Source organism: Heteronotia binoei, chromosome 4 (assembly GCF_032191835.1).
Source record: "Heteronotia binoei isolate CCM8104 ecotype False Entrance Well chromosome 4, APGP_CSIRO_Hbin_v1, whole genome shotgun sequence".
Lineage (NCBI taxonomy): Eukaryota > Metazoa > Chordata > Lepidosauria > Squamata > Gekkonidae > Heteronotia > Heteronotia binoei.
In genome coordinates, this window is record NC_083226.1 from 78,270,822 (window position 1) to 78,298,282 (window position 27,461).

A 27,461-nucleotide genomic window follows, 5' to 3' on the forward strand; every position below is an offset into this window, starting at 1 on the left:
AATACATAAATATTTACGTCCCACTTTTCTCCTACACTAGGGACACAAAAAGCAATGCTAAGCAGGTCTACTCAAAATTCTATTAAGCTGTATTCAATGGGGCTCACTCTCAGGAAAGTGCTGTTAGGATTGCACTGTAGGTGTTTTACATATAACACACATGCAGAAATACCTATTTACACATAAAATATATTTTATAAATACATATGAATAGTAAAACATAATCTTCAATTTCTGTGTGTTCTCTACAGATGGCTCCATATTTGATAAGTATAGAGTAAGTATAACCATCAAGTCCTAGTCACTAAATGTCATTCCATAAAGGTATTAAAAAGTAAATACTGTAAATAAGCTTTAAATTGCCTGTAATTCTATTAATTCTGTCTTTCATTCTGAAATTGAGTGGTTTTCATTGTTTTACTATTATTTTTATTGATTTTTTTTTTGTATTCCGCCCTGAGCCCATTTGCAGGGTAGGGTGGAATAAAAATCAATAAAATAAAATAAATTTGTTGATATGTCTCTTAAATCAATATAATAATGAAAGCAACAATAACTAACCACCAAAAACATTACTAGGATCTAACAGCCTAATATTATGACCAACTGAGTAAATACAGCACTAAGAACAGAGGGTGAATCAGCATGTGCAAAACAATTTTAATGCCTGGATTGTCCTCAAGGTGCATTTGCTGTTGACTTGAATGCTTCACATGATCCCCTCAATTATCTGCTTAAGAGTTCAAATGAGCAGCAAATTCAAACAGTTTTATGTCTGAGCGGTGGTGGTATTCCATATGGTGGTCGGCCTGGTAGCTGCTCTTCCCATATGGTCACAATTAAGAGGCTTCCTTGTATTATGTATGTCCCAGAATTATCATGAGTTAGGAATACATCATTTAAAATCAACTCCATCTGAGCACCTAAGCAGCTGGTGGCACTGATCAGGCTGACACACAACCAGAACTTTCTAGGTCAAACTACAATTCCCAGGCAGTTATGAGAGAATGCATTAATCCTGTTTACAAATGAATGTGAAAATGTTTAGCTTTGGTGTCTGGCAGGATTGAAAAATAGAAAAACAAACCACAAAAGTCCCCTACCCCAGCCCAGCATCACTGAGACAAACAAGGAGAGCGCCTTTTTGTTATATTACTGTTCTTCCATCTAATGCATAAGGTGGAAGAATGGAAGAAGAGAGATAGGCATGGCTAAGCAATGTGTTCTTGTGCATGTGAAAAGTATTTGGACCACAACACTGAGTGAGACAAGCAAAATGGGCAAGGCTAGCACAGAGAGGGATGCCGAACTCATTTGTTATGAGAGCTGGATCTGACATAAATGTCACTTTGTTGGGCCGGGCCATGTGTGCCCGGGCCATAAAATGAAACATGAGGTACCAGGGATATAAACGTATAAATATTATTTCAGATTTCAAATGGCAATAGCAGGCTTGATTGGATATGCAGAGGGGTAGTAGGCATGGAGATATTCAGCACTGGTAATGAGACAGGACACCGAGGTCTCTATTTTGTATAGCAGGATTCAGTCCAGGAGGATGCAAATAATGAATGGAAATAAGTATGAAGAAGTGAAGAGTGACTCACAAAAGAACATAAACCTACCACAAATTTTGTTAGTCTCTAAGGTGCTACTAGGCTCTTGCTATTTTCTACTACTATTAGAAACCACAACATTCAAAAAAACAGTGGGGGAGCATTTTAACCTTCCAGGACATTCAACTGCTGTAACAGCAGCAGTTCTCTTACAAAGGAATTTCAAAGGGAGATTAGAGGGACTGCTGAAGTGCAACTGATAATGAAGCTCAAGGCAATGCATCCTGGACTGACCTGAAACCTTGATTTCTTCTCTCATTACCAATATCTGCTATTGTCATTTGGCATGTGAAATTACTTCAAGCTATAAGGACAAATGGACACACGCTCTAATCTAGCTGTATCTGAAGAAGTGAGCAGTGACTCATGAAAGCTCATGCCCTGCCACAAATTTTGTTAGTCGTTAAGGTGCGGCTGGACTCTTGTTTCCTTCCACTAATAAAGAATACAAGCTGCGTTTTTAGGTTTCTTCCTGCCCCACATCTGTAAGAAATGGAAAAAGTGGGGTGTCTCTCTCTGGCTGGCTCTCTTTGACTCTTTTACTTCCCCCTTTCTCTTACTCTTTGAAAAAAAAGTGTGCTTGCACACAAATCTTATGCCAAGCATAAAATGTTGTTGGTCTTAAATGAGGACTCCATTTCTCTCTCTCTGGCTGCTTCCCTCCCCACTTCCTCCCTCCCCCCTGTGCTTGCACACAGAAACTTATACCTGAAACAAAACATTGTAGGTCTGCAGCCACAAGACACCATTTTTTTCTCTTTCTTTCTCTGGCTCTTTCCCTCCCCAGAGGAGAGGGAGAAGCTCTCAGTGAATTAAGGGAAAGCTTTCTCTGGCTTTTTCCCTCCTCCTCCCTCCACCAATCAAGGAAAGGTTTTTTATCTCTCCTCTGCAAAGCAGGAAATAGGAGAGACTAGGCAAAAGGAGCTGTGATGCAAGAAACAGAAAGTAGGAATCAACACAGGGCCAGTTGCTTGGTGGACCAGATCAGGGCCTGGGTATGCCCTGCAGGGCATATGTTTGACATCCCTGCCAGTTTTCCCCCATCCTACTCCAGCAGTATAACACCTTGCCTATGTTACTGATCTTTAACTTGCATGACAGATGAGACATGGAAAGCAGCGCAAGAACACAAAAAGTATTTCTAATCTTAAGTGGTCAAAAAGAATGTAAAATATTTCTAAGTCAATGCTGTTTGCAATCAAAGTTCAGTTTAATGTTGCTGTTTACAATCAAATTTCAATTTGAATAGACTGGCAATCAAGCATTCTTAGAGATAAGGGCCTGAATCTGACATAATGGGAAAAGAGTCTTTCCACTGGGTGCTGCAGCTGACAGAAGAATTTTGTGCTGTAAATTATTGGATCTGCCCACCTGAATCTGTCACAAATAGAAACAAGAAATGAATCCCAATATTGCTTATTTAAAGCCTCCAACATCCTTCTGCCTAACAGTGTACTTAATGGAAAATGCTTAAGAAACAAGGCATAGTTCTCCCTGATTTTTCACATATTGACCACCCACTTTTCCTCTTTTCAAGAAGGGTCAAATTACAGGTTACTTTTTATAAGCGTTCTTAGGAACTGGTAGCTGTACTACACCGGCAACTCCATGTAAAAGTGCCACACCTCATTTTCCCAAGCCAAAAAAGCTCAGCAGAGTCATTACTTGCCCGGGGGAGGGGCTGAACATGCAAGTACTCAGTGCACATGTAGTTGCCCAACAGAGTAAATAACCCACACACACAAACACTATTTGGCCCGCAGTGGAGGCACTCACCCCACAGTTCTGATAAAAATCAGGTCCCTTGTAGCACTTTTATGTGCCACTGGGGATTAACAGCTAGAGAATGGCGGCAAGTCCCTGGGGCAAAGTCATGTAAGACATAATGTGTAGTTCTGCCCTGAAAAAGCATGAACCATGACAACCAATCTGTACAGCGATCTTTGTGAGGTTCTTTTCTTTTCTTGTGATTTCTAGATCTATCACATCTTAATCCTATTCTTCCCCCAGTGAGCTCAAGGCAGCACTAACTGAGTGTCTCCCTCCTCCTCCTGACTGAGGTTAAGCTGAGGCACAATGACAGCAGAAAAAATGTCTGGTGAGCTTTATGACCAAGCAGGGATGTCAATCTTGCACCCTCCATACAAATCCCACGCTTTGATTTTTATACAGATGTGTGTATAGAAAGACATCATCATAACAATAAAATATTAGCAACACTTATAAAAAGACTGGCAAGACTGGTTATAGGACTGGTCTGTCCATTCAGTTTAAGTGCTGAATCTACGCTAACTATATGTGTACCACAGAAAGTGTCCAAATCTTTTTCATTCTATATGGCGAGAGGGGAGGTTAAAAATTGCCAGAAAAGCTGTCTTTCAGCTATTTACCATGACTGAGGGACAACTGATGTGATTTCAAGGAATTCTTGCGGACCTAGAAAGAATGCATTAAAGCAGAGGTGTCAAACTCATTTTCTTATGAGGGCCGGATCTGACATAAATTAGACCTTGTGGGGCCGGGCCATATTGGGCTGAGCCATTTGCGTACCTATTTAAGATTAGGTAGCATATATATATTTTTAAAAACTTAAAACATGCTTAAAACATTAGCACTTATTGGTCTTAAAGATGCTTTCTTTGTATTTCTCCCATGGGATCCAGGGAACTGGGCAAAGGAAGCGCTGGCTCTTTCCTTCCTTCCCCAGGGGACTGGGGGTGGGAAGAGCCTCAACCAATAGAAGGAAGAGAGGCTTAGCTCAGAAGCTCTGCTGTGCAATTGAGAGAGCCTGGCCATGCAACCAAAAGAATTATTACTGAATACCTATATATAATAAATCCAATCCATGTCCTAGAAGTAGTTTTTTGTTACGCAGACATAAATAGGAAAAATAACTCATAACAGGAATACAACAACTTTACCTAAAAGTAGCATAAATGCTCATATCCCAGTTCAATTTTCTTTAAAAAAAGAAAAAAAAGAGCCAGTCCACAAGAGGGCAAAACTACAAATATTTATTTAGCAAATCTGTTTCCATCCAAAAGATGGCAGTGGCAGATCAATCATCAGCCAGAACATTAGATTTTTTTTAATGGAAAAATATATAAACTAGGGGCAATTGACAGCAAAACTCAAGTTTCTGTAGAACAACTATGGAGCTGAGCAGTCACCATCAGGAGTATGGAATGAAATTTCAATTTGCAGTAAATGCTCTAATGAGAAAAATATTAATTTTGTGGCATTTAAAACTATTCTGAATTCATTAAGCATAAAAATAAAGAATGCTCACTGAAAAATCAATAGATATAAAATTAAGACTGAATTAAACCTGTGAACTTGCTTCATTTGCAAGTAAATTCGGGGAAGGGTGGTCTAACAACACCACCTTACAAATTAAACATAATGAACTCTTAACTCAAACATAACTATGGCTATGTCTAGCCTTTTTATAGCTCTGCTCTTGTGCCTGACCCTCAGAAAAGGCTAACATTTTTCCAGTACCTATTTAACTTCTTGCCAGGAAAAGCTTCGCCTTTTAAATATCTTGATGTCAGACTACAATTAACAACCCAGGTACCAAGTCAAAATAGTACTAATACACTCAAATTGAGAGTAATGTTTTGCTTTCTCTCACACTACAGTACAAAACTGCACTTATGAAATTATAACCTTCCCTTCATCCTTGGGAGGACTGAGTCAATCACTGTTGGGGATCCTGAAATAGGGGGACAGAACACTAATCTGTCTCTCATGCACAAATGTTTTGAAATATTCAAGTCTACATTCACACATTCCATCAAATTTAATTACTTCACTTATTATTTACCAGCAATGTGGTGCAGTGGTTAGACTGGGAGATCTAAGGCTGAATCTCCACTCTGCCATGGAAGCTTGCTGGGTAACCTTTGGTTACCCAGCACCCACTCTCAGCCCAACCTACCTCACAGGATTGTTGTGAGGATAAAATGGAGATTAAGATGCAAGCTATTTGGGTCCATATATACTAACAATGCTATATAATAACGACGTTTGGAATAGTTGCGGACACAAACATTTCATACTAAGTTATACATACATGTGAACAAGCTGGCATATACCCCCCTCATTACATAAGGAAGAGAATGTTAACTGCTCTTTTTCTGAAGCAGCACCATTATCTAGTGCTGAAACGTTAAACCCACCCATGCCAGCAACCTTTCCTGCATCTATCTATCTACATTATTGTTTTATCTCATCCTGTCCGCCTCCATTTTGGCCTCAAAACAACCTGCAAGGTAGGCCACACTGAAGAAGGGCCTGGCCAAAAGCTCACCTAGCTAACTAAATGGGAAACCCGAACCCGGGTCTTCCAACGCGACACTCAATCCTTTTACTCTTCTACCCTATCCTCACTTCTTACCAACAGATAAATGAATCCCGTAGGTTTCCTTGTGCGTCCCCTTACGCAGGAGAATTATTTCCGCTGCACTAAAAAACAGCGCATTAATAAGCAAATAATAGTTCTGTACGAGAGTAAAGCACACTCAGCATACTAGCGCTTCCTCCCCTGGATACAAAATAAGATAAACCAAATAGAGCGGGCTAAATGCAAACTGTGCCTCTTCTACCGTTGCCAGCAGAGCAGGCGCGGAAATGTTTGAGAAGGGGCGGGTACGCCCATGGCCCGCCCCCACCTATTTCAGTGCGCCTGCGCAACCCCTAAAAAGTTCTCCTAGAGGGTTAGAAAGACATGAAAAGGTATTAGTTTTCATAGGGAAAGCGCGGGAAGTTGCACTTACGCGGCGAGAATGCTATGATGGCATCTTGGAAACAGGGCAAAACAACCCCTTATGCTTGTGTAAATGAGCAGCAGTTACACTTGTTTTTTCCCGATTACTTGGTTTTGTCTGAAGAAGTGTGCTTTTAGCACATGAAAGTTTACATTCTAAATAAAACTTTGTTGGTCTTAAAAGGTGCAACTGGACTCCAAATTTGCTCTATTGTTCTTTTCCTGTTGTTCCAAGTCTTCCCAAACCTACCCTGAACTTGATAGTGTTCTGCCGAACGTCAAGCCGCTTGGCCGCGTTGTTGGTTAACTTTATAGACCCGAAAGACAGCCTCCTTTTCTTCCGGCCCTTGAATGCAATGGGAAGACGAACCGCATGCACACCGTTGCTTTTCTTGCCGGCTTCTGCCTCTTATCCGCAACAGATTACGCCGCAATCTTGTGCCAACTCGTTCAGGAATTAGATCCCGTTGCAATATGGAGGGGAACGCAGACTTCCGAGGTAACACATTAAGAGCCAGCTTGAATCCTATGTGTACTTACTTGGGAGAAAGATCCATTGCATTCAGTGGGCTTTACCGCTAAGTTAGCACGTACAGGCTCGAGCTTCACTGTTGTGTGTTTTTATTAGAAAGCAAATACTACACTGATCAAAGCCGGACTTACTTCCGAGAAAAATGTCTTGGAGCAGGCTACATAGCTTCGCTTTGTGCTGCCTGCCAGTTTTCAAGCAGCGAATCGACTCCTGCAAGAAACCCCACCCCCCACCCGGCTACCTTCCGCCTGGCCTTTCAAAACATGGCTGGACAGTCTGGGACCAAGAGGCGGCTGCGAACCAACAGAGTTGAAAGGGGCAGCTTAAGAGGCCAATGGAAACCCGACGAAGTGCCGGTCCCCGGTCTTCAGCATCCAATTGAGATAAAGGAGGTGAAATTTCCCTGTCTCAGCTTTAACCCTTTGCACTCCTCGAAACAAGCCACCAATTTTGTTAAGTCTTGAAGGTGTTGCTACTGGACTTGTTCTTTCCTACTGCTACAGGCCGACAAACACGGCTTCCCGTCTCGAAACAAGACTACAGAGTCTTGGCTAAGGGTTCAGCTGGAGTCAGCGTCAACTCTCACGACTCCTGTGTCCTCCCTCCCTGCATACCAGACACAAAACTGCTATTTCTGTATAAACCATTTCTTGTTGTTTTGGGCGCTGGGCGGGGAGCTCTGGAATGAACCCCATATAACCCCCCACCCGCCGTCGGCGTAACTTTACCTACTCTGTTACGCTAGTCCCTGATCTCTATCCCCTCACTCCGTGGTGACCGCCGCCTTTCCTTGGGTTCCTTTGGGTTTGCCAATCTCTTAAGTAGGGCTCAAAGATCTGCCAATATTATAATTGATCTCCTGACAGAGATCAATTCCCTTACTTCCCTTAGAGGAAAAAGGCTGTTTGGAGGGTGGGCTGAGGTCCCACCCCTCACCAAACCCCACCCTGCCCATCCCCAAAAACTCTCTGGGTACTGGGGACTTCCCTTGCCATCGACTAATTTTGTGTCTGCATGCATGTACCAGCTCATGAATGTGTGGAAAGGGGCCAGGGGATGAATGGAGGAAATTCACAGGAAAAAACTGGCCTCCTCCATCCCAAACACCTGCAGAAGGTAAAAACTGACCAAATTAGTGAAAACCTGGTAAATTGGCAACTCTTCTTCTGAGCTTAGGAATGAAGCCACCCCAGAGTTGGCAACCCTATTCTTTTCCTTTATATAAACCCAATCATGAACCTGTTTACTCTTCTGAGTTCACTTAGATTTCCTGTCAGGTATCACTGAGATTGCAGTCTGGTGGACTATGATCTGGAACATCTAAATTCCTCTGTTTCAGGGCCGGCACGTGGGAGTCGGCAATTGCCTAAGGCACGAACTCCCAGCAAGGGGGACAGGCGCCCCCTCCCCGCTCACACCGTCCCTGAGCCTCCAGCTCAGTTTTTCTTGGCTCTGAGGGATTGGAGGAGCTCCCCTGATCCCTCAGAGCTGAGAAAGAGTGGTGTTTCCCTTCTCCAGCGTCCTCCGAGCGTGCTGGGGAAGTGAAAGGCCGAGTGTTCTTTCAGCTCTGAGGGATCGGAGGAGCTCTCCTGATCCCTCAGAGCTGAAAGAGTAGTGTTTCCATTCCCCAGCATCCTCCGAGGGCACTGAGGAAGTGAAGGGCCGAGTGCCCAGCATGATAATGTCACTGTGATGTCATCACACTGCCCGCACTCAAAGCACACACATGAAAACTTTTTGGGAGCAGCATGCATTGGGGTTCTGCCTTGAGCGCCAGAACCCCACGCACTGGGCCTGCTCAGTTCTAAGGGTCTCCGACCCTGTTTACCAAGTGGACAGTCCCAGGATAGGGTTGCCAATCTCCAGGTAGGGGCAGGGGATCCCCCGGTTTGGAGGGGGCCCTCCCACTTCAGGGTCATCAGAAAGTGCGGGGAGTGAAGGAAATATTTGCTGGGCACTCCATTATATCCTATGGAGATTGATTCCCATAGGATATAATAGAGAATTGATCCATGGGTATCTGGGGTCTGGGGGACTGTTTTTTGAGGTAGAGGCACCAAATTTGCAGCATGGCATCTGGTGACTTTCCTCAAAACACCCTCCAAGTTCCAAAACTATTGGACCACGGGGTCCAATTCTACGAGCCCAAAAAGAAGGTGCCCCTATTCATTATTTACAATGGAGGTAAAGCATTTTAAAAGTGTGCTGTCCCTTTAAATGTAATGGCCAGAACTCCCTTTGGAGTTCAATTATGCTTGTCACAACATTGCTTCTGGTTCCACCCCCAATGTCTCCTGGCTGCACCCCCAAAGTGTCCTGGCTCCACCCTCCAAAGCCCCCAGATGTTTATTGAATTTGACTTGGCAACCCTATCCCAGACCTGCCTGGTTTGGCCATCACATAGCATTGTTCCCAGTTTTTTCGGGGGGGGGGGGGTGGAATATGAAGGATGCCTTTTATAAATCTGCACAAAAATACACTGACTTTTTCATGTTTCAGCCCTCTCCCAGACTTTTTGTGTTTTGACTAGCCTCAAAGCAGATGTATCTTGAGCCAGTGTGAGACCACTTACTCTGCTGTCTGTAAAATAGTAAAGATTGATGAGGATGTATTGAGTTATAACTATTCAGCAATGTGTACAACTAGGTCCATTGTAAAATTAAACATCTATTAAATATACAGTGCCCCTGGGGAGGGGAAAGTTTAGCGGTGGGAGCAGACATAGGTGGAATGGAAGAAGACTGAGACATAGGAGGACTTGCTCTCCTTCCAGCCTGTGTCCCATCCCAAGGATAGCAGGTATGGGGGCCAAGTGGAAGCACTTGCCTCCATCCTTGGTGCTGTGCAATGCCAGATCCATAAATAATAAGACCTCAGTCCTGCAGAAGTTCTTAATTAGGCAGGACATGGACCTGGCCTGCATGATGGAGACCTGGGTGTGAGATGGGGAGATGGTAGCTCTCTCCCAAGTAGCTCCACCTGGGTTCTCCATCCTTTACCAAGCACAGAATAGCAGACGGGGGGAGGGGTAGCCTTTTTCATATGGGAGGCTTGCTCCTTTCAGGCGCTGTCGCCTCCAAAGATCATTGGCATAGAGTGTGCCGGCTTGATGTGGGTTGCTGGGGAGAATTTTGGCAATCCGGCTGATGTACCATCCGCCTAACACACCAGCCAGTGCCTTACCGTCCCTGATGGAGGCTGTAGCAGGCTAGGCAGCGGAGCACCCTCGACTTATAGTCCTGGGTGACTTCAATGTCCAAGCCAAGGACGCGGCCTCCACTCAGGTGACAGACCCAGTGGCTTCCATGGCAGCACTAGGACTTTCTCAATATGTAACAGCGCCCACACATTGGGCTGGACACACATTAGACTTGATCTTTGTAGCGGGACTTGTAGTGGATCAGATTTCTGCTGATGCAGTGCCATGCTCTGACCACTATGCCCTGAAGACCCAGGTGAATAGTTCACCTCTACTTATTAAAGCGGTGAGCAAGTTTTGACTCGCCCACAAAGCCAGATGGACCCTATGTGGTTTCAAATGGCTTTGTGGGATCCCTTGCCCTCTGGTGACTCATTGGAGGAGCTTGCAGAGATCTGGAATAACTAGCTCTCTGCAGCCATTGATGAGATCGCTCCTTGACATCCTCTTCATCCCTGTTCACGATCTTGGACCCATGCCTGTCCTTGCTTATAAAAGCTAGCCAGGCAACACTACATGAACCACTGCAGGCTATACCCCAGAGCTGCGATCGATGAAATGGTGGTTAAGATGGCTAGAAAGACAGTGGCAATGTACTCGTGATGAAGCAACAAGAACATCTTATATGTCGTTTATGTGAACCTATGAGATGGCAGTCCGAGCCACAAAGAAAACTTACTTTGCGACCCAGATTGCATTTGCGACCTCACGCCCAGCACAATTATTTAGTATAATTCGATCACTGACAACTTTACTGCAAGGTAAACCAAATGTTAGAGAATTGGAAGTTGGTTGTGAGACTTTTGCAAGCTTTTTCACAGATAAGGTCTCATTGCTACGACATGACCTCCCCGCCACAACTGATACAGTGAAAGAATTCGAGGCACCAAGCACGTCTTCTGGTCTGTTTCTGGATTCCTTCACTCCACTCAGCCTGGAGGAGGTTGACAGGATCCTTTCGGCTGTACGCCCTACCACCTGTGGGTTGGACCCATGCCTGTCCTGGCTTATAAAAGCTAGCCAGGCAACACTATGTGAACCACTGCAGGCTATTGTCAAGGTGTCTTTCCCACACCTCTTAAAGAGGCTGTGGTCTGCCCCCTCTTTAAAAAACCATCTGCAGACCCGCTGTATTGGCAAACTATCGGCCGGTGTCAAACCTACCCTTTTTGGGTAAGGTCATAGAGCGGGCAGTGGCAACTCAGCTACAGGGATTCCTGAATGACACCTGCACTGGATCCATTCCAGTACAGCTTTTGGGCAGATCATGGGACTGAGACAGTTCTGGTTGCCCTCATAGATTATCTTTCGTGACAAGTGGATCGGGACAGCTCAGCAGTGCTGTTACTATTAGATCTGTCAGCCGCATTTGATACAGTTGACCATCAGTTACTGTCTAGCCGCCTTGCCGATGTGCAATGGATGGCCTCTTTTCTCCAAGGCCGGGGACAAATGGTGATGATAGGGGAAGAATCATCCTGGAGGCACCCACTTATATGTGGTATGCCACAGGGTGCGGTTTTGTCCCCAATGTTATTTAACATCTATATGCACCCCCTTGCCCAGATTGCCAGGAGGTATGGGCTGGGATGCCACCAATATGCAGATGACACCCAGCTCTATCTATTGATGGGTGGCCAGTCCGACTGTACCCCAGACAATCTAGACATGGCCCTTCAAGCCGTAGCTTCCTGGCTCAGGCTGAGTCGGCTGAAGCTGAATCCGACAAAGACAGAGGTTCTCTATCTGAGCTGGGGTGGCCCAGGAAGGGAGATCCCTTTGACGGCTCTTGACGGGGTGCCACTAGTACCGGCCCCTGAGGTCAGAAGCTTGAGAGTGCTCCTGGAGTCCTCTCTGGCAATGGAGGCCAAGGTAGGAGCCACTACCAAATCTGCCTTTTTTCATCTTCAGTGGGTACAACAGCTGGTCCCTTTCCTGGAGCATAACGATTTAGCAATGGTATCCCATGCTACAGTCACCCAGCACCCTAGCTCTCAAGGGGCCGGAGGGGTAGGTGCCTCCTTGCATTTTTTACAGGCCCCCTCACACAGCCTCTTCAGTAATTTTCCTTTCAGCGTGTTTTCAATGCAAACTAATGTCAGGCATTGTTTGAACTTTGGTGATTCCCAGTTCCAGCAGCAGTTCATGTCTCCCTGAAATTAGCATTTGTTTCCACTTTCAGAGCTATAAAAGTAACCATTGCCAGATCAATTGCTTCTTTTATTCTCTATTGTGGGGGGAGTAAGATAAAGGAGATTGTGAGCAGCTCTGAGACTGAGATGCAGAGTATAGGGCAGGATATGCAATATCTTCTACTACTATTAAATCAGACAGGAATTGTTGGCATTTAACAGCATATGCAATGTTGAAAAATAACAGGTGAGCAAGCCTACCTTGGTATGTCCAGTGATTGATTTGTCTTGGTTTTGGGAACCTGAGGTTTCAACTGTCAAAGCTTGTCTGTTCAGACAGAATTTGAATGGAAATCTTTGTTATATTAATACAAAAGGTTAAAAGGATTTTTAAAAAAAGAAGACAGGATGAAAAGTTGCAATGTGCTTTTAGTGTGCTTGTGAATGAATTCAAATTCAGGAAACTCAAATTCAGGAAATTGAAGCATTTCTGAAATGTGTTAATCCTCATTTAGCAATGAAATGTAATATTTGAGGAAATCTGTTTCAATGTATGTGAAGAAGTGTGTACATGCTGAGAGTCTGTTATCACATATACCCTGGGATGACTTTCGTTTGGCTTGGGGGTTCTGCAGGAATGACTCTGGTTTCATTCTCACATCCCTGTTACCTGTTGCATTTATGTGCTAATTTGCTGCCATTCATTGATCTTACAGGTCTATTTCAGCTCAATGCATCTTAGCTCTCTATGGCTGTTCCGTAACAGCTGCCCCCAGCCTCTCTTTTCCTTATAAGCAGGACTCGAGGATATTTTATCTGATTGTTTGTATCTGAGGAAGTGTGTTTGCCTACAAAAGTTTCTACTTTAAATAATACTTTGTTGATCTTAAAGGTGCCAGAGCATAGTGATGTTCTGTTTCTGTCTGTGTGATTGTCCTGGGGGCACTTGGGTTTTGAGCAACAGGCATGAGAACTGCTCTTTGAACAAGGACCCAGCACACATTTCCTAGAAGGACAGAATCCTTTGAATTTGGGGGCATATGATATATCAAGGATAGCCAACGTAAGAGCCACATGCAATAAATGTCATATGTTTGAGAGCCACAAGACATGAATGTCAGATATTTGAGAGCCACAGGGAGCAAGGGAGAGAAGGGAGGGAGGAAAATAGACTGAGGGAGGGAGGGGTGGAAAGAAAGCAACTTTAAATGCATTCTCCAAGCTGCCAACTTGTTGACTTGGGAAAGTGTTTTAAAGAGAGAAATGCCTTCTCCAAGTTGGCCAATGGGGCAGTGTGGGCTTTGAGAGTCACACAACATGTATGAAAGAGCCACATGTGGCTCTTGAGCCACACTTTGGCCACCCCTGTGATATATGGTGATCCAGACCTTACTTTGGAGTTGACTACTACTGTAATAAATTATAACAAATTTGAAATATTAGTATGCAATAACCCACTTTTATTTATTATTTATTTATAGGTTAGTTATAAGTATAAGTATGGTGTGACAGCTCCACACAGTCATCTAATAGCAGGCTCCACTTGGGCCCCCTGAGCAAAAAGTTGCTAGCTACGGGGATGCAGTCACCTTGAGAATAAATCACTGTAATGCTCTCTACATGGGGCTACCCTTGACCCTGACTTGGAAACTACAGCTAGTATAGAACACTGCAGCATGGCTGTCGATGGGGCTCCCTCAATGGGAGCACATTCAACCAGTGCTGAAAGAGCTGCACTGGCTACCTATTGCGTTCTGAGTCCGCTTCATTAACCTTTAAAGCCCTGTATGGTCGAGGGCCTGCCTTTCTATGGGACCGTCTTTCTCCATATGTTCCCCTGAAAACACTGCGTTCAGGAACACAAAGCCTACTATTTATCCCTGGACCAAGGGAGGCCAGGTGTGTTCCACACTGGCTAGGGCCTTCTCAGTGGTAGCACCAGAAATGTGGAATGCCCTCCCAGAGACCATAAGGGCCCTGAGGGACTTTTCTTAATTCCACAGGGCCTGCAAAACTGAACTATTTCAACAGGCCTTCAACACCAAGACCGGGAGAGGACTGTCACCCTACACTGCTGAGGAACTACGATCATCATAGGACCACTGTTAGAAGAAAGAAAGATCCCACCTATATTGAAGTTGAATAGCACCATGAAATGTATTTTAATTGTTATTTTATCATTTTAAATTGTAATTGTAAACTTTTTGAATTGACTGTTAGCTGCCCTGAGTCCGCTTGCAGAGAGGGCAGGATAGAAGACTAAAGTAATAAATACTAAATAAATAAATGAATATTATTAGGGCTTTTAAAATGTTATGGTCAATTTAACATATAGCAAACAGATAAGAACTTTCATCTCCATCAGAAAAAATGACAAAGGGGGGGGGATAAGATTTATGACCCAGAGCCCTTTGGATCATGAATGTTTATGCCACAATGAATTGGTTGGTCTTTAAGGTGCCACAAGTGACAAAACTTTTTGTCTTGTTAGCTGAAGTAGAATAACATGTATACTACTCAGGAATGTGTCTTAATGAAGGGAGCTCAATCGTATTAGAACAGAGGTCTTGCAAATATGTAAGAAAGTGCTTATTTTCATTGTGGAATATTGGAAGGTACACAGTAACTACAGATTCCTTCCTCCCTGTCCTCCTCATGGACAAAAAGGCTTACAGGAGGACCTACACAAAACAGTCCTCCTAAGCATGTCTACTCAGAAGTAAGTGCCACTTTGCTTAATGGTGCTTATGCACAAGTAAATGTGGATTGGATTCCTTCCTGAAAGGCTGCGTTCAGATGGCCCATCTGATGCACTATCATTGCTCCTCAAGCATGTATTTGAAATGTGCGTTCAGACAGCCACATCTGTGAACTGTTCACAAGTTGTCCACCTCCTGTTCTCACCCTTCTTCTAGGATGATCTTCTCTGGAGCAGCAAAGAAAGATCTGGCACAAACAGATCAGGTGTGCCTTCCAATGCCTGACCATTCTACAGCGCCATCAAGTTGCAAGACAAGGTAAAGCCTCCTTCCCTTGTGGCAGCATTTTCTTTTAGCTCTTAGCAATATGCACAAAACCGCATCTTCACCAGCAGTGTGGGGTATGTGGAGACTTTTAAACAGGCAAGTGTCCCTTCGTGTGGCTTGACTTGATGCACAACCCCCCCCCATCCCTATTCAGATCGGGGGGGGGGCATCTTCGGCTGTCCGAACAGTGGTCACGTGACATTGCTTCCAAGGTGGGAAAGACATAAAATGGCGGTGGTTTGTGGAGTCTCCAGGCAGCAGATGGAAACTCTGGATTTGCTGGCTCTACGGGCAAAAGGAAGGTCCAGGAGTCTCTCAGGCAAAGCCACTGGAGTCATCTGACCACTGCCAAAGACGGAGCAAGCAGTCCTAAGCAGGTTTACTCAGAAGGAGATTTTATGTAGTGGGGCTTACTCCCAAGAAAGTTAGAATCAATACTCCCTCTAAGTCTTGTGAGCAAAAATTCTACTTTGTGAGTTACTGGCCTTAAAGTTGTGAATGAGTGATTTGGCTACTGCATAAATTAGTTTGCTCTGGGGCCATACTTCCTGAGAGACAAAAATGTGTGAGCTGGAGGCTAAAAAACTGTGAGCTACCTCACACTAACTCAGCTTAGAGGGAACACTAGTTAGATTTGAGTCCAGTACACCATAGAGACCAACAGGATTTTCAGGATATAAGCGTTTGAAAGTCAAAGCTCCTTCTGATGAAGGGAACTTTGACTCTGAAAAGCTTACACTCTGAAAATCCTGTTGGTTTCTATGGTGCTACAGAATTCAAATCTAACTGTTCTACTGCAGACCAATATGGCTGTGCTCTGGAACTATCCTGGGAAAGTGTTCGTAGAGTTGCAGGCAGAATTCTGTATCTGGCCAGGGTCTAGATCAGAGAAAGTCCTCAGAGGAAAGATGAGAAGATTCATCTGGAACATAGTGAGACTGAGATCATTTAAACATAAGTATAAACAAGTAATTAAAAATGTGGACTGGATGAAAGGAGAAAAATCAGGATGGAAGAAATGGAAGCTGAGAATCATCAGCACATAGATCGTACTAAAAGGCATAAAATATTATGAGGTCACCCACACACTGTTATGCAGAAAGAGAACAGAAGAGAGCCAAGGATCCTTAGAAGATCCCAATGGGTAGAGGGAAAGGAGAGGAAGAACTTCTTGCATAAACAACGAATGAGCAAGTTGGTAGGAAGAGAACTGGCTGAAGCAGAGCACTGCACTTGAGAACACTGTTAGTGGAAGCAAAATTAGTCCCTGTCTCTAGAACTGAAGAGGAATCTGAGGGGGAGGGCATCTTATATGGATATCAAGTTCCTGCAGTTACAGAAGCTCAGAACGTAATTATATTGTTTATTAAAAAGCAAACAAATGTATTATATTAACAGTTCACATTCGTAAAGGGCCTTTATTTCCTGTTTTTCCTCAGAAGCTAAAATCCATCCACCTCTTCTTCAGGTAATATCAGTGTGGGGTAGGGTTGCCACTTCAGGTGGTGGCTGGAGATCTCCTGCTATTACAGCAGATCTCCAGATAGCAAACAGTCCACCTAGAGAAAATTGAAGTTTTGGAAGGTAGGTTCTATGGCATTATACCCCACTGAAGTCTCTCCACTCAGGCTATGCCTCCTCAGGCTCTGCCCCTCAAATCTCCAAGTATTTCCCCACCTGGAGCTGGCAACCCTAGCACAGAGTATCTTTTTAATGTTAGTTATTGATCTGCCAAATTTTTGTCAAACATTTCCAGAACTTTGAGTGGGGGGGTGGTATACTATAAATCTGCTTTGAAAATTCTTCCATTTTGGAAATGTCATGACAGAAATCCAAATAAATAAATAAATAAATTAAATATTTTGGCACCCAGAGTCTGGGCTCTCAATAATTCTGAGCTATCAACAGACGGTGTGTTTTTTTTCCTCCATCAGCAGAATATTGAGCATAGCTTGATTGAAGATAAATCTGCAAACTGGAGCACTAAGTACATTTTATTCACTCAACCAGCATGGTCAAAGGGAGAGATTTCCTGTTGTGTGTTTGTGTTGGAATGTGTATTCTGATTGTGAGAACATAGCCAGGAATAGCAGATTTTCTAGATTAATTCATTCTTAATATGTTGTGTGTTCTTCCACAGGGGTTGGCTGCATTCTTGCTAAATAATGCCTACAGGACAAAATAATGTTAAGTACTCTGGACAGAGCAGTATTGCAGCAAGAACATAGTGCTTAAGGGTGGTGACATACTCTGTCCAGACACAGCAGCTTCTGAGAGAGCTCTCTCAGCCCCACCTACCTCACAGGGTGTATGTTGTGGGAGAGGAAGGTACAAGAGATTGTAAGCCACTCTGAGATTCAGAGTGAAGGGCGAGGTATAAATCCAATATCATCCTCTTCTACTGCAAGTGGCAATCAGTAAATGGCCAGGGTCCTCTCACTCTCCTTTAGCTGTTACATGGAGGCAAGTGGGAAGTGTAGCACATACCCTCATACTACTAATGACTTGTATCCATCAAATGATACCTTCTCCCCCACCAAAAAAAAATGCAGAATGGCAATAAACAAGGAAATCTGTCAGGCCAGCTGTTAAAAGTGACTGATCTCTGTAGCCATTTACCAGGAAACATCAAATAAAACAATGGCATCAAATACATTATTTTTCCAATTTCCACCAAAAATGTCATTTGCATAATCTAACTTTATGCATCTTCCTAGGCAAGTGTCTTCTTAATGTGATTATTTTCATGGCTTCATGTCTCAATGTCTGTCCAGCTAATGTCATACCACTGCCTTTTTTAGACTACAAGATATTTCTTAAAAGTATTATAAATGCACAGTTTTCAGACTTTAAAATCAACTTAATCTAAATATCAAGTAGGTGTTCCAACCAAATAATACTTCAGTATTATCTTCACCAGTATGTAAATCACTCTGCACATTCTGATATTGGCAGACCTCGTGGCTTTTACTAACAGCATCCACAGATTCAGAGGGTGATAGAAAATGCACCAGCAATCTTACTGCTCTCAGCTGCAAATAACTGCCCTACCTTTCCTTCCAATGCCACCATCAGAGAGCACTCAGGGAATAGTAAATAGGCTCTCTCAAATAGTAATTTCACCACACACAAATTCAAACCAGATGGGGAAAATGCATAGGTCCTCCAAATGAAACCTGGTTATTTCATGGGACTGGTATATTTGTGTAAAATATGAAGTTTTGAAAAGCTAAAACAAATAGTATACATTTTCGTATCAGAATACTTTTATATACTTCATATTCTTCCTGGTCTAGAATAATAACAGAGTGAGCTGAGCAAAAAGATAGGGAACCAACCTGGCCTGCAAAGTTTAGGGCGGCTGTGGGAAATCGAACTTCCCCAATGTGTTTCTGGATACAACTAGCATTACAACTAGCATATAGACAGAGGCAATTATGAGGGCTTTGGTTAGCTCAGTCAAAAATGGTATGGAAACAAAATGTATGAAGATGATTCCCCCTCCTAAGCAAGTTTTGGGACATCAGGTGAAACTTCCTGCATTTCAGGAGATTGTAAAAACATTCCCAAATGAAAAGTATATGTAAAAAAGAAAGAGAAAAAGACGCCTACCTGGTATTTATCTTGGATTCTGTGCTATAATAACTTGCCAGTAGCAAATTCCACACACCAAAACCAGTTTCTTATATGCTCTCATGTGGTCCTCATCACACACGTACACTATGGAAAAACATTCAAAAAGCCAGCATCAACATTATAAAAAGAACCCCCAAAGCAGATTAGCACCTCCCTTATAGGTACGAACACTAGGCTGTTATGCCCACCATCTATTTATTTATAGCCAAGTCTCAAATAGTCTCAAATGAATCTCCACCTGGCACTAGTTTCAAACCTTTAATGGTCTGAGATGATTTACAGAACATTGATTTGGAAGAATGCCTCACTTTTATTTTAAAGACATTGAGTCAGTAACATAGTGTCTTTTATTGGACCAACTGGCTATTTAAAGATGCTGCAAATTGAACTCTTCATTAGACAAATGACTATTCAGATCACAAAAGGCTACTCTCTACCCTCTTACATATCAGCTTCAAAACAAAATTTGAGTCCAGTAGCACCTTTAAGACCAACAGTTTAATTCTGGGTATAATCTTTAGTGTTCATGCACACTTCTTCATATACATTGAAACAGACTTCTTCAAGTTTTACATATTGGAGGAGGAGATTAGTTGCCAGGAAGAGCTGTATAAATCGATGGTGCGGCCTCATTTGGAGTACTGTGTACAATTCTGGTCACTGCACTTCAAAAAAGATATTATAGCATTAGAAAAAGTCCAGAAAAGGGCAACTAGAATGATTAAAGGGTTGGAACACTTTCCCTATGAAGAAAGGTTAAACCGCTTGGGGCTCTTTAGCTTGGAGAAATGTCGACTGCGGGGTGACATGACAGAGGTTTACAAGATTATGCCTGGGATAGAGAAGGCAGAGAAAGAAGTACTTTTCTCCCTTTCTCACAATATAAGAACTCATAGGCATTCCATGAAATTGCTGAGCAGTCTGGTTAAGACTGATAAAAGGAAGTACTTCTTCACCCAAAGGATGATTAACATGTGGAATTCACTGCTACAGGAGGTGGTGGCGGCTACAAGCATAGACAGCTTCAAGAGGGGAATGGATAAGCATATGGAGCAGAGGTCCATCAGTGGCTATTAGCCACAGCTTATTGTTGGAACTCTCTGTCTGGGGCAGTGATGCTCTGTATTCTTGTGCTTGTGGGAGGGCACAGTGGAAGGGCTTCTAGCCCCACAGGTGGACCTCTTGATGACACTTGGGTTTTTGGCCACTGCGTGACACAGGGTGTTGAACTGGATGGGCCATTGGCCTGATCCAACATGGCTTCTCTTATGTTCTTATGTTTATTCTATTGCTTCAGACCAATACCTGAACATAGTTTCAGCTGATGCAAGAGTTTATGCCATTCCTTTGAATTCTGAATATGGGATGGTTTGCAGAAGAGTTTTCCAGAACCTGAATGCTCTCCAAATCTTTTAATGATTATGTAGTCTGAAACAGGAAAACCAGCATGTTGTAGTGGTTGGATTTTAGGATATGGGAAACTTAAGTTCAAATCCCCATTCTTCCATGAAAGCCTTCCAAAGAAGTCATTTCCTCCAGGGGAACTGATCTCTGTAGTCTGCAGATTAGTTGTAATTCTAGAAGAACACCATGTCTCACCTTGAGGCTGGACCTACCTCACTGGATGTAAGTGTTAGGGAATTCTGTTTGAAATTCTATTTATCTCAAACAGTGCGATGGATCGCTGGATCAAATAATCATTGAGAGGCATTTAACATGAAAAAGCAAAAACATATTTATTTCTACAGGGAAAGGGAACTGGGAGATAAAACAACCAACACTATAGAACTACATGCCTACACTAGAAGATCATGTGCTTAATGGAGGCTACTTCCTCCTTCTTGACCTCTCTGCCTGAACAAAGGAAGTCACCTGACTAACTGACCAAACACACAGAACAGGTTTTCCTGCTTCTAGACCTTGATTGACAGCAGTCAGTATCTTCTTCCTAGGTCATGCAGACAATAGGGAACCAGGCACAGTGTTAACCCTATAATGACTGGAACTTTAGAACATTGCAAAGGACATACAGAACAGATATATATTTCCAACAGTAAGTCATTATAATTAGTCATGTATTTTAATCTCTGGGTTATTTTGAACAATTCCTATAGGCATATGAAAAGCAGAAAAGCATTAGAATGCTTTATATTGCTGTCAAGACTTTGGACGTTCCCCTCCCCCTCCCAAACTTAGAACCATTCCAGCATGACTTTTAATACTACATCAGAGCAGCAGGATCTCTTCCTGCAGGTCAGTTTATATAGCTGTCAACCTACCCACCCTCTTTGTTTACATTGATTTCTGGGCTTCCATGGTCAGTGAAGTGTAAAACTGACATGTCTATGCAGCTCTCCTCCTGCCCAATCTCAGCCAGCTGCTTCTCAGCCATCTTGCTGTGAACTACGCAAGCCTTCCTAGGCCTCAGAATGGGAAACAGAGGGGACTGCTCCACTCCCACCTCATTCCTCTCTTCCACAGGAAGCAGCTCCCACAGCCTTGAACTAGGGTTACCAGATGTCCTGGGTTTAGAGGACACATCCTCTTGTTTTGGGGTCCATCCTCTTTTATGCTCTTTAAAAAAAAACTGGTTAAAATGTCCTCTTTTGGAGCTAGAATGTTAGGAATATTTCTAGTTAGTAAAAATCATCACAGTTTATATAGAAGAGGTATTTTAAATAAGATTTGTCATAGTGATCACTTGCTTGAAGCAGTCAGTTGTCCTCTTTTTTGCTTTTCAAAATATGGTAACTCTACTTGAGCTGAACCTGTTTCTCATCCCCAGCCATCATCAGAAGCCTCCCTTTTAAGCCCCTGTTGTCTCCACCTCTCCCTTGCTGGCACACAATCCAGGGCCAGATCCCATCCCTGCTGGGGCTTTGGCATAGGAGGCAACTGGCTTCCATTAATTCTCTCCCTTGCTCACAACTTCCCTCTGTCCTGTTCCTTGCAACCAGATAGGAGAGCCAGTGGAGAGGGGCTACTGGGTCTCTGGAGTCTCCCTGATTTGCTGCAACAAGCCCGCCCTCCAGCTGCTTCTGGCAAGCCCAGTCCCTGGCTTGGGCTGCCAGCTGCTAAAGCCCTCCCCTGGGGCATCATCCCCCCCCGCATCAAACCAGGGGGCAAACCCAACAGCTCTGACCTTGCTGCTGGCTTTCCCAGAGGTAGCTCTTTTTGGCCTCTTGGCCGCCCAAAACACATGGAAGAAGGTGTCAAAGTAAGGGCTCAGCAGGATGGCCACCCAACTCACCCCAACTGTTGGTTGGGCCAGCATAGACCTCCTCAGAGTAGGGCATGGCTTCCCAGCTCCCAGAGGCTGTAGTACTTTCCGCCAGCTGGGGGCTTCTGAGGAGATCTGAGCTGGCTGCTTATAAAGTGGCTGAAGCTCCAGATGTGAGGTGTGCTGAGGCAGCTGGCTTCCAGTGTGCTCCTCTCATCACTTGCTCCAGGACCTCCCAGGAGTCACAGCCAGCTGTAGCATTATCATGGGGGGGGGGCTTAATTTAGGTGGCATGTGTGGGGGCAATAGGTCCCAGTCTGGTGCTCTCTCTGGACAGTCTATGCATAGCTTTCTTGGATAGCTCAGCATTACAAATCTGCTTCTCACCTTTTTGCAACTATATCATAAATAACATGCATTGAGGTTTTGTAGGATTCATCAACTGTGAACATCCCAGAGGTAAAAAACAAAACAAAACTACACCCTGTTAAACAAAAGGACTATAGATCCAGGTGGGTAGCTGTGTTGATCTGAGGAAACAGAATAAAGTTAGAGTCCAATAGCACCTTTAAGACCAACAAAATCTTATTCAAAGTATAAGTTTTCATGTGTACATGCACACTTCTTCAGTTACAATGAAATGGGATAAAAGCATTCACACTTATAGGCAGGGTTGAGAAAAGAACAAATTAGCATATAACATGATGTAAAAGGAAGTTAAGAAAACAAAAAAGAGGCACTTTGAAAAAGGCTGTGTCAAATCATTTTATCATCTTTTCAAGAGAACTATTATTATTGTTGTTGTTGTTATTATTGAACCGCCTTATCCCGGGTGATGCCAGGCTCTAGGCAATGTACATCAACATAAAACACATATAAGATCAGTAAATCCAGTTACTCAAAAACCAGTTTAAAACCTGATAACATCCTTTGTAGTGTGCAACAATTCAGCTTTCAAGGCATTGGGAGCAGAAAATTCCCCCTTTGGGGGGGGGGGGGTGCCAGCCCAACAACCATCACTATCCTCAAGCAAAAGCCTCTACTTTGCAGACCGTGTCGAATTGTAAAAGATCCCACAGGTCTCTGGTGTTTTCCAGCAGAGCATTCCACCAGGTCAGAACCAGGACCAAAAGGCTCCTGGCCCTCACGGAGAACAGCTGGACCTCTTTGGGGCCAGGGATCACCAGTAGAGTTCTACCTAAGGAGCATAATGGTCTTCCAGGGACATAATGGAGGAGGCAGTTCCATAGATATGTTGGTCCCAGACCACTCATGGCCTGAAAGATCATAACAAAAACCTTGAATCTAACCCAGTACTTGATTGGAAGCCAGTGTAGTTAGCGCAGCACAGGTAGAATATGTGCTGTCCGTGGTGTTCCTGTAAGGACTCATGCCACTGCATTCTGAACCTGTTGGAGTTTCTGGGTCAAAGTCAAGGGCAATACTCATCCTACCCATGCCCCATATAAGTATACCTGGTTATTCTCCTTTGACTGTCAGCACAGATGGTGGAGGTGACTGGAAAGTGCTTTTGACTGTTACCTAGCCCCATGCCACCATCATTCTTATGCTTGCAGACTGCAGTGTAGCTGCTAGGCTGCATGAGCAGAGTTTGCTTCCCTGGATGGGAAGAGTCAGGGGGCGCCTGTTTCGGCGCGCAGAGAAAAAGGCAGGATCTGCGCTCCTCGTCGGCTCCTTTGTCTTGGCAGACGATCGGCTGAGGCTTTTCTTTTGTTTTTGGTTGGACGTCGGGGTTTGTTGGGGCAGTTGACTGGGCAGCGGTGGGTGAAACGTTGGCTGGAGCATTGGCGTCGGCTGGAGCATCGACTGCAGTGCTGCGGGCTGGCGGCGGCATCGGAGGTGGTGGAGGACGTGGCGTTGTCCTTCTTGTTGGCTGAGTCTGCCTAGGGTTTGGGGTCTGCTGGGGCAGGGGTTATGGAGCCCAGGGGTTGGTCTTTCCCCTTTTAATTTTTGAGGGTGTGGGCCTGTGGGGCAATCTGGTTTTTTTTATTATTGCCCTTGAGGTTGGCAGGTGACCATTTTGGAGAGCCTCCCTGTTGTGTCCTAGGCTCAAATGGGAGAACTGTTACTTTTGGAGGGAACTGTTACTTTTGGAGGGAAGCCGAACAAGCCAGAGCTTGAACTCCACACCAGGGTTCCAGAGAAGGCCTAAGCGTGCCCAATCAGGGGAAGGATTGAAACATAAGTAGCCAATCAACATCCAGGCTCATACTGTACCCTGATAGGCCCTTAGGGCCCTGTAAATAGCCAATCCGTGTAGATAGTTAAGGACCAATCAGAAGGGGGCAAGAATTGTATAAAGGAGCGGGAAGTTTGAACAGAACTCAGTCTGTGTGTGTGTGTGTTCCTGAAGTAAAGCTTGCTGAAATCACTCTCCGACTCTGGTCTCTTACTGCGCCGACCCCAGTACTTTACACTCCCCCTCCCCCCCCCCATTTTTCTCCTACTGGAGACATTGGTGTGCAGCAGAGGCTTTTGTGGCCATTTTGAGTTCCCTTTCTTCTTCCGGGGGAAGCCATTTTAGACTGGAGCTGCAGGAGGCCATTTTGTGGTCTTGTGCTTGCTATTTAGATGGCTGGTGGAAAAGGGTCGGGCAAGCCCAAAGGAAAAAAGCCAGCGCCTAAGACGCCCAAGGCTCCTGAAAGGCCACCACCGCCGTTATACTCTTCTGATGAGGAGGGTGATATGGTGGTTGATTCCAATATTGCTTATAGGTTAAGAGCATTGGAACAGGCAGTGGGCATCCTTTCTCCAGGTGGGGAGGATGGTGTGAGGCAATCTAAGAAGGGTAAGCAGGTGAGTATTCTCACCAGGCTGTCTATTCTTGGGGGCAGGTCTGGTGGAGTCATGCCTGGCGGGGACGCTGGCCTTTGTGATACAGAGGTGGGTTTGATGGCAGCGGCTGGAGCATCAGGGGTCGGTTTGCCATTGGTTCCTGCTGGATTCGGAGGTAAGTCAGGTGATAATTTACAGGCGGGGCCTGGGCAGGTTTGGCCATGGGGAGCATGGGGGCCTGCTTCGGCGGCTGGGCAGGGCGCTTCCATGTCAAGCGCGGGGGCGCCTGCCTCCTCTGCATTGGACATGTTTCAGAATTGGGCTTGGCCATGTGGGCAAGGCGTTCCTAGTGTGTACCCAGGCGCAGGGCATCCTGGCATGGCTGGTTCCTTTATGGGGGCACCCTCAACATATGGGATGGTGCCTTTTGCTGCTTTGCCGTTTGGGTAGGTTGTCTTGCCGCTGGGGGACACTTGCTTCCCACTACTAGGGAAAAAATATTAAAAGGGGAGTATGTGGATATTTTTTCTCTTCTCTTTTGGGAGGTTGAGAAAAAAGACAAGGAAGAATTGGATGAGGAAGAGAAGGAAAAATTGAAAAAACAGAAGGTGGACAGGACCTGGGCTAATTGGCTTCCTGGGTTCTGTATTTATGCCGGGGTGATTGCGAGGGCGCAGCCGTGGCAGGCAGCATCCCTGTTCCAGTATTTGGACATAATTTATAAAGGCTATACAGCCTTTAGTGGACTAGCCTGGTTACAATATGACCAGGAATTTAGGATGAGGGCTGCCCTGTATCTGTCCCTTCAGTGGGATCAGATCCATCAGCAGCTTTGGCTGCAGGTTATGTCCCCAGCTAGGCCTAATCTGGGTGATCGCTCTGATAGTGGTCACTTGGTGAGTAGGTCATCCACATCTGCTGCTGGTTCATCAGGCTTTCCCCACGGTGCAGCGGGGCAGGCGGTTCAACCCCACATGCTCTGCTGGGAATTTGGATCCCTTGGGGTATGTAAGAGGAAGGCGTGCCAGTTCAAGCACGAGTGCCCCATGTGTGGTGGTTCCCACTCATTTGACAACTGCCCTAGAGCCCGTGGGTGTAAAAATACGAAGAAGCCTGACAAGAGTGGCGGTGCCTTTCCAGCTAAGAAAGGGGCCCAGCCCGATAAGGGTGGGACCTCTTGAGCAGTGGCTGTCGAGGTACCCTCAAAGGGTTGAGAGTTTGTATTTGTTAGAAGGTTTTAAAGTTGGGTTTAGGATCCCTTTTCAGGGTCCTTGAGTTCCGTTTATGTCAGGAAACCTTAAGTCAGTTCAGGGCTTGGAGCAGGTCGTTAGGGACAAGATTGCAAAAGAGCTGGCTGAGGGAAGGATACTGGGTCCTTTTTCACATCCTCCAGTGAGTACTCTTAGAGTCTCACCTTTGGGTGTGGTGCCTAAAAAGGCGCCTGGTGAATTTCGTTTGATTCACCATTTGTCTTTTCCTAAGGGGAAGTCTGTGAATGATGGGATCCCGGAGCACTTATGCTCTGTTAGGTACACCAGCTTTGACCAGGCTATTGCCGTGGTGAGGCGTTGCGGGGTGGGGGCAGAATTGGCAAAATGTGACATTAAGTCTGCGTTTTGCCTTTTACCTGTACAAAGTTTTATTAAGTTTATAAAAAAAGAAAGGGCATGGGGACAAACGCAAAAGAGGGAAAATACAGTTTACAATATAATTTTTCTACTTGAAATAGCTTCATAATTACATACTAGGGGGGAAAAAACAGAACAGAAAGAAAAAAATTGCTTCACCATACCTTCAAGTAGTTAAGCATTATAAAATTAGTACCCTAACCTTCTATAGTCATTCTATATTAATAATATACAATCCTGTGATCTTACCAGATATTTAAACACAATTTCCAGATCACAACTCCATCATTTTTGATTACCAAGTTTCTATGTCTCATAAATAATTTTTCATTACCAAGTTCTTACATCTTCATCTTCTTAACAAGGAAAATCTGATCATTAGTCCATATTTATATATACGCAAACACATGTGCAAACACACACACAGGGGTATATTTTGTATGTCATATAACCAGGGCTTTTTTGTAGAAAAAGCCCAGCAGGAACTCATTTGCATATTATGCCACACACCCCTGATGCCCAGCTAGCCGGAAGTGCATTCCTGTGCATTCCTGCTAAAAAAAGGGCCTGTATATATACTTTAAAACATTTAGGAAAGAGTTAATTAGTATCACACACATACTTATGTATGTTAAGATCTCAGTCTCAAATTACTAGTAACCAGCATATTAAATACTTATAGCATAATTTAGTCATGTACATATAGATTTCTTTACCTAACCTTTACCAATTAGAGAATTTATATTCAATAATATTTTAAATTATAAATGTAATTTTCAAATTCTAAATTTAACTTTCCAAGCTTTCAAATTCATTAGGAATATAAACTGCTAAATATCCATATCCAAAACAGATTTTTAAGTTCCCATATTATCTACAGTGATATTATCAACCTAATGTAATGTTGA

The 27,461-nt window shown here is 44.1% G+C and overlaps 2 protein-coding genes across 4 annotated transcripts in view; both read right to left on the reverse strand.

The window, feature by feature from the left end:
• Positions 1-7,185, reverse strand: part of FANCC (FA complementation group C) — a 141,195-nt gene extending 134,010 nt beyond the window's left edge. The window contains exon 1 of one of the 3 annotated variants that reach the window (XM_060235454.1): positions 7,048-7,185. The gene's annotated coding sequence lies outside the window, so the exon portion shown is untranslated. Of the gene's footprint in view, positions 1-6,015; positions 6,269-6,634 lie in introns of those variants that run through there. The other 2 variants (XM_060235455.1, XM_060235453.1) reach the window with 2 other exon arrangements.
• Positions 7,186-14,100: 6,915 nt separating this feature from the next.
• The window catches only part of PTCH1 (patched 1), a 154,235-nt gene continuing 140,874 nt past the window's right edge, over positions 14,101-27,461 (reverse strand). Inside the window, exon 25 of the transcript XR_009555261.1 lies at positions 14,101-14,114. The gene's annotated coding sequence lies outside the window, so the exon portion shown is untranslated. The remainder of the gene's footprint in view (positions 14,115-27,461) is intronic.